Below are 8,272 nucleotides of genomic sequence, written 5' to 3'. Positions count from 1 at the left end.
AATGTTCTAGGATATGTGTGCCCGATGTGGACAACCTCAGGAATGAAATCATGCAAGAGGCACACTATACACTGACAAGATTCCACCTGTGTTCCACCAAGATGTACCATGATGTGAAAGATAGCTACCGGTGGAATGGCATGAAGAGAGACATAGCAGACTTTGTGTCCAAGTGCTTGACTTGTCGAAGGTGAAGTTTGAACACCGAGACCGTCGTGAAGCTGCAAGAGCTCCCTATCCCGAATGGAAGTGGGAAATGATTACTATGGATTTTGTGGTACTGGTTGCCTCGTACCACGCGAGGATATGACTCGATATGGGTAATTGTAGACCGCTTGACCAAATTAGCTCACTTCTTACCAGAAGACTACATACTGCGGGCACAAGATGCCCGCTCTACATTCGAGAAATAGTCGATTACATGGAGTTCCTGCCCATAATATCCGAGAGGGCCCATTCACTTCGGTTTTGGAGAAAGTTGTAGGAGGCACTTGGCACACTGATTGAACTTTAGTACGGCTTTCCACCCTCGCATGCATCGGACAATCGAAAGGACAATCCAAACATCGAAGACATGCTTCGCATGAGTGTTTTGGATTTTGGAGGTCAATGGGATGATCGGCTAGCTTTGGTGGAGTTTGCCTACAACAACGATTATCACTCCAAGATAGGAATGGCACCTATGAGGCACTATATGGAAGAAAGTGTAGGTCTCCTCTGTGTTGGACAGAAATGGGGGAAGCGAAAGTGCATGATGTAGACCTAGTGCAGTACACTTCAGAGATGGTTCCTTTAATCGAGCAGCACTTGACTTTCGAGGCGTAAGAGTTATCTGAGACCCAGACGGAGGATGTGGAGTTTTCGATGGCGACTATGTATTCTGAAGGTTTCTCCAATGAAGGGAGTCATGAGATTTGGAAAGAAGGGCAAGTTGGCACCTCGGTATATTGGACCTTTTGAGGTTCTTGATAGAGTTGGAGCGGTTGCCTACGGTTGGAGCTACCACCCAACCTCTCTCACGTTCATCCGTGTTTCACATCTCCATGCTCAGAAATACATTCTCGATCCTTCTCATGTCTTTGATAGGATGTGATAGAGCTAAAAGAGAACTTGACATTTGAGGAGCGACTGTAGCCATAGTGGACTACCAAGTGGGACAGTGAGATCAAAGCAGATCTCTATGGTTAAGGTTTTGTGGAGGAGTCGATCGGTGGAAGAGTGCACACAGGAGTCGAGCGGGACATGCGTAGCAAGTACCCTTACTTGTTAATGCATAATCATGTGTTTTATTACGCCTTGTGTAAAAATTCGAGGACGAATTTTTACGTAGGGGAAGAATGTAACACCCCAAATTTTATTATTTATGAGTATTTTTAATATTTTAATTTTATTTAAATTTTAGGAATTTTTTGAGATTTTTGGATTTTAAAAATCGGGTTCGATTTTCAAAATATAAACTTTGATGATTTTAAAAATTAATTTAAAGACCACGTGGCAAAACTAAAAATATATTTGGAGTCTACGTATTTTTACGAGTTTTACTGAATTTTTGAATTTTGGACCTCGTTTTGGTCCCGAGGCGATAAAAATTCAAAATTTTGTATTCGAATCGAACCAGCCGAATCGAACGGACCGCTCGAATCGAACCGGCTCCCTTTCCTTTTTCTTCTCCCCCGCGCGTCGTCCCTCACTATTCTCTTTCTTTTCTCTCTCCTCCCCTCCACTGCGCGCGTCGCTCCGATTTCTCGGCCAAATCCGGCCGATCCGCCACCGATTGGGCCGGGTCTTGTGTCTAAAATCATCTACTCGTGAGAGCTTTCCATAGACACCAAGAACGCCAAATCCATCGAGCGGTTTGTCCGATTTTGCTCGGGAAGATTTTAGCCCATTTCGACTTTTGGGCTAGATTTCTCGGCAACCGTGAATCCACGAGGAAAGCGAGGCCACCAGACGCTCCATTCGTCGAGAGCTTCAACGACATAAATTTCGAATTTTTCCGACACCGTTTTTGGTGGGTCCCACGGAACCGCGGTGTAATTTCGAGCATTAAATGAGCTTAGAAAATTCTGAAAAATTTATGTGCTAACCCCGTGTTATGGGCTTCGTGTAGGTATCCTCGATTCGCGAATTCGGCGATTGATCAGTGCGCAAATTTGGGCGAACGGACCGTGGCCGGAAAAGTCTCGGGTGGGCGAGGTTTTGGCTAGCCCCCATTGTCGACGTCGGCGCGTCCCGAAGTCGTAATCGGAAAAGTTAAACCAGAACATAGTTTTTACGTAATTTTCTAGTGCTTAAATAGGATTAAAAATCCATTATATATTATTGGTGGCTTAGAAATTTACGTTTCTTTTTGCAATATCTTAGTAAAATTGCTAAGGACCGCGGGGCAAAGTTTTATAATTTTTAGAGCTTGTTTGGGCGGTTTTGCAAAAATGATCAATAATAAGGACTAAATTGAAATTTTCGTATTGTGATGGATGATTGATTTGATGGGCCCGGGAGGGGCTGTGTGATATGATTGAACTGTTGATGTATGGATTGTGAGTATAGAAGTGCGTTTTTAGCCCTTTTGCGGGTTGGGTAGGTCATAGGTATAGGGAGACTCTGCGGATTTTCTACGACTTAGGGCGTAATTGGTCTTTTTCTTTATTTGTATTGAGTCAGTTGTATTAAATAAATGTAATATGATTGTCGTGAGCCGACGACCTTCTTCCTCCGCCCACCGCCACGGTAATTTGTCGTCAAGTCCGTGAGTAAAATATTAATTTTAATTGTAATTTCGATATTATTATATGTTCAGCATGCCAATTCATCACTTATATGAATATATTTATTTAGTTAAACTCTAGGCACGAATTATGTTGCATTCATAACTGTTAATGTGCCATGAATGTTGTTGTGGTAATTTGGAGCATTGTGCGTGCATTGGCGTGCGTTTGATGTGGTGTGGACTATGGATAGGGCCAGGCGATCCACGGCTTGAGTAATTATTTGGGACCGATCCTTCGAGGGGTAGTCACGCTTGAGTAATTGTTGGGACCCTCGATTTGGTTATTAAGTGGAAGTCCGAGCTTGAGTAATTCGGCACCAAGTTGGATTTAAGAGAGTCAGTATAGGATCGGCTCCCATATGTTATGATTGATACTACAGTGTGTGAGTGCTCCAAATTACCTTTTGATGTTATGATGTGAAAATGTTGTGTATGTTGCATTTCACTCTCTGAGTTGCATTAGTTTGAGATAGTTATAGAGATTATAGTTAAGATTGATATTTTACTCTCGAGTCGAACGCTCACTCTGTTCAAAAATTTTCTGACAGCCACAGGAGGATATTTTGTTCTGGGTTAACCTGCCTTTTTACCTCGCAGGTTGTTTATCAATATTGTGTAATTTTAATTACTCCTAGAATTTCCGCATGTGTTAGCAGTAATTATTTGAAATTGGTCTGTAATATTATATTCATGTTGGACCTGTAAACTTAATATTTTAAGTCTGTTTGATGGATTGCATGAGGGAGCTGAGCTCCCATTTATTATTATGTTGATGAGTATGTGGAGGGTGAGCTGAGCTCCCCAATGGATTGTTTATTGTGTTTACAGGTCGGGTGAGTCGAAAACTCCCCGTTGGAAAGTCCATTTTATGGCCGGACTCTGTCCGTTTGTTTTCTTGATATTGGGCCCAAATGGGCCTTAGAGTTGGGTTAATGAATAGTTAAGGCTTACTACGGGCCTCGGGGGCTTTAGGCTGGCCCAGGTCCTAGTGCCGGTCCGGCCCATAGGTTGGGTCGTGACATCTTTCTACACGGACAATTAAGGAGATTAGAGCCATATTTAAGACAACTTGAGAAGCCATAAACACAAATAATTAGTAATGTTTAATTAGTTAACTATAAATAAGAAAAACAGAACATAAGAAGTTAAGCAGAGAGTCACGGCGATGAGTAACCTCCTCGAGAGCATTTGTGAAGTCATTTTAAACTCAAATTTCAATGTAAAAAGTGAAGCTGCGGTCCTTAGGACCCTTATTATCATAGTGGAAAAGAAAATCACGAAAAGAAGCTGTTAAGTCGGTCAAATAATTAGGTTAGGGAGCGGAAGAAATATTGGATTATTTGCAAGCGGGATGAAGCCGCGAGGGCAATTTGGACAATTGACCCGAGAATCGACTCGACCTAATCACAAATAAAATCGGAGAAAAGAATATTTCAGAATCAAAAATTAAATTAAAGAACTAATAGAAAAATAAATAGAAAAAAAAAAAGAAAGAAGTTAGAAAAGTCAAAGGTGATGACATCATGAATGATGTCATAAAAGATTAATTAAATTATTTTATTAATTAGGGAATTTTGGTCTTCAAAAAGGGATAAGGCTAAGGAAAATAAAACAAAAAAAAATATTAGAAAAGTCTCTTCTTCCTTCCATCTTGCCGCCCCATCATTCCCAAATTCCCTCCATGAAAATTTCTTCCTTTAAGCTTACATTTAAGCTTAATTCTGTTTATTTAACCTTCATAACTTCCTTAAATACCTCACTAGAACCTTTAATCTCAACTTAAACACAAGAAAGAAAGAGGAAAGAAAGAGAACAATTGAAGGCTTGGCATTTAAATTGAGGTTAGCATGCTAAACTCTTTATTTATCCATTCAAATGCATATGTGATGGTTGAAAGTGAGCTTAGAACTTGATTAAATGAAACAAACATGGGAGAAGGACTAAACTGAAATTTTGACCTAGTTGAAGGGAGTATGAATTGCATGAATTAAATGAGATAGAATGAGTTTAAAAGTCTTAATTAGTTGATTGATTATAGTTTAAAGTTTTGAATTTAGTTAATTGCACAATTTAAGTGAATTAGGGTTTGGAGGCTAGGGTTTGTGAACCAAGTTTTGGAGAAATACATAAATGATGACCTTGGTCTATTGTGAGATGAAAAATGGTCAATAATGACCAAAAGAGGTGTGTGGGAATTGTTGGAATGAAAACCAAATTCGTAGGTCCAATGGTCATGGTGATAGCAGCATGACCAAACCTACTTTGAAGGACCAAAACTCAAATTTTACAAGTCCAATTGATATGCCACCAATTGGGGATGAAAATAGACATAAAATGGCACAACTTTCATTAAGGAACCATGCCCAAAAACTGACCAAAACTTAGTGAAACAATTGACCAAAGTGAAATGAGAGCAGGCTGCCACTGCACCAAACTGACCAAATGAACAGTAATTTGGTCATAACTCGAGCTAGGAAGGTCAAAATGACCTGAAAGTTTACCAGTAATTAGATAAGACATAGATCTAAAACTTTCATGAAGGACACCACCCCAAATTATGCCATTAACCCATTCAAATTATTGAGCAAAGTTGAGTTACCAAACCTGCAACTCTGCAGAATTTCTATTGAGCAGTAATGTTTGAAGGGTTATAACTCTCTCTACAAAACTCCGATTTAGACGATTCTTGAACCGATGGAAACCTAAGACATAGTAGAACATTTCATATGAAGAAATATAGACCAAATTATGAACTTAACTTAATCAAATTACTGACCAAAGTTGGATCAAAATCTGCCATAACCCAAAATCTCAGCATGAACAGTGCACATAAACAGTAATTTTATTTTAGCCATAACTTGAGCTACAAAACTCCGATTGAGGTGATCCAAAAATGAGAATACACTTAAGACAATAAGGAACATTTTCTATGAAGGAAGTTTTGTCAAATTCCAACAGTAGATTGACCAATGGAATAGTGCAACTTAGAACTCCAAAACCGAAAATTGACAATTTTGCCAAAATGACCTAAGCTTTGAGAAAACGACCAAAACCAACAAGTTTAATGACCAAAATGTGGTATGTGGGTGAAGTTGGAGTTCCCATACCTATTAAGCCTTAGAAAGTCAACTATTTGACTTGAATAGTGTAGTGAATAGTAACCCAAAACACAAAATTTCAAGGACGTCGAAATTAGCACGTTAGAGCTAGGTATAAGTGAAGTTAAATTTATTTTTGGATTTATGTTAAATTATGGTACTGAAACACTATAAAATTGTGTGTTCCAGTGTAAAAGAATACCGGGACAGAACCCGAGGAGTCGAGTTAAGGCCAAAAGGCGACTCATTTGAGGTTTGTGCACAACATCTTCATGCTTTAAAATTCATTGATAAAGTGAACGAAATATGTATTTTACTTGTGATTTGGAATTGTTGAAAGTTTATTTGTGACATTATTTATGATGTTTTGATTAAACTGTGAAAGTTATTGTGTATATTTGAAATAACAATGTTTAGCAAATTGTTAAGATAAGTTTTGAAACCACAGTGTCATGACCATATATTTGAACACCTCACTAGCACGACTAGTGGGGGTAATTAGTTTCGAATTTTGATTCCTTCTCTGGAGAAGTGTTGAGGTGTGCCAGTAGAAGAGGATGTGAATGGATATCCATATATTTGAGCTAGCTAGCCTTGTGATATGATTTCTCTTTAGCCTCTGACTATTGAGATTCTATTTATTTCGAATGGCATGATCTAACTGTGGGTTTTATGAAATGTGTTTTGATACTTTGAAATGAATTTGGTTTGCATTAAAATCTCATAATCCATGTTTTGTGTTTAATGCTTATGTTTAGTCAAAATTTTGAATAAATGTGATTTTATTTTTGCATAAAGATTATTTTAGTATGTTGTGTACCACTGAGTCCTAGTACTCAGCGATAGCTTCTATTACTGTCGCGAATCTGAGAGACTAGAAGAAGCGTGAGGCTTTGAGGTGTGAGGAGCTATCATCTTGAAGTCTTCGGGTATAATTTATACCCTGCCTGTAAATATTTATTTTGATGTATGTATTGCATATAGAGGTATGGACATGTAAATGGGTCTTGAGCAGCTTGTACAAAATTTGTATGAAGTTTGTAATAAAATTTAGTTTGTATTTCTTTTGATGTGAATTTTGTAAGGATGTATATAAATTGTTTTGTCTCAAACGAAATGATTGTGGAATTGTTGAAATTGATAGAGTTTGATTGTGAAATTGAAGTTGTGGTTGAGAAAAATTTTTAGAAGTGCTTTTTACAGGTATTTGAAGAACAGTTTTCTCAAAATACAGAGGAAACTCTGTCAAAATTTTTATAAAATTTGCGGAAAAATAAAATGGGCCAAAATTTCCAACTAGCTTTTCACTTAAGTACATGTTTTAAATACTTATTAGAAATGCTCACCACTTACCAAAAGTAAGAAATTGTTTTAAAATCCCTTGTAGGGTGCTTAATGAGTTATCGGTAGGTGAAGTTCGGTAGTTCATTAAGTATTCTACGGGATCATGTTATGCCTTACAGAGGGGTAAGGTGTGACATGTTTTAGTAGTATCAGAGCAAATATTTGAAGTATGTTTTAACTTGTGAATTTGTGTTTTTCCTTGTTAAGTACAACTGCTCAATGTCCATAATTGTTACATACAGTGCATTACATCATAAATATGAACTAATGGAGGGAAATCTCCTTGTGTTACTTGTTCAGGAGATACCCTAACTTCAACCTAAAATGGAAGATGGGGATCGCTCAGTTGAGCAGTCTGTTGAAGCTGAGGCACAAGGGGAAGCCCCAGCTTTACCGAATGTTAGTGGGTCAGCAGCACCAGCCCCACAAATGCCACAGTTCCCTGCACAATTCGCACAGCAGATGGCTGCGATGTTTCAGCAAATGGCTATTGGTATGCCTACTCAAGCTCCACCACAACCACCTGTGGCACAACCATTGCCTCCAGCCAGACAGTATGACAAGTTATTGAAGTATGGGGCTGCAGAATTTAAGGGTACAGTGGACCCTTTAGAGGCAGAGTAATGGCTTGAAAGAATGGACAGAGTATTTAAGAAGCTACATTGCCAAGATGAACTGAAGTTTGAGTACTCTGTGTCGCTACTGCAAGGGGATGCGTATGATTGGTGGAAGACCATCCCCCACATCTTAGCTGAACCACCAGTGTTGACCTGGGATGACTTCATCAGAGAATTCAGACAGAAATACATCCCAGATGCATATGTTGACCAGAAATTGCAAGAATTTTTGAGTCTGAAACAAGGGAACCGATCGGTGGCAGAGTATGAGAGGGAGTTCTCCCGCCTGAGTCACTATGCGGGAAGCCTCCTTAGTACCAGCAAGGCAAGATGCAAGAGATTTTAGACGGGTTTAAAGCCCAGCATAAAGATGCAAGTTGTGGGATTTCGACACAGCAACTTCTCAGAGCTTACGTCGCAAGCACTTGAACTGGAGAGAATTG

This window comes from Hevea brasiliensis, chromosome 1 (assembly GCF_030052815.1).
Source record: "Hevea brasiliensis isolate MT/VB/25A 57/8 chromosome 1, ASM3005281v1, whole genome shotgun sequence".
Lineage (NCBI taxonomy): Eukaryota > Viridiplantae > Streptophyta > Magnoliopsida > Malpighiales > Euphorbiaceae > Hevea > Hevea brasiliensis.
This window is presented reverse-complemented; position numbering follows the sequence as displayed.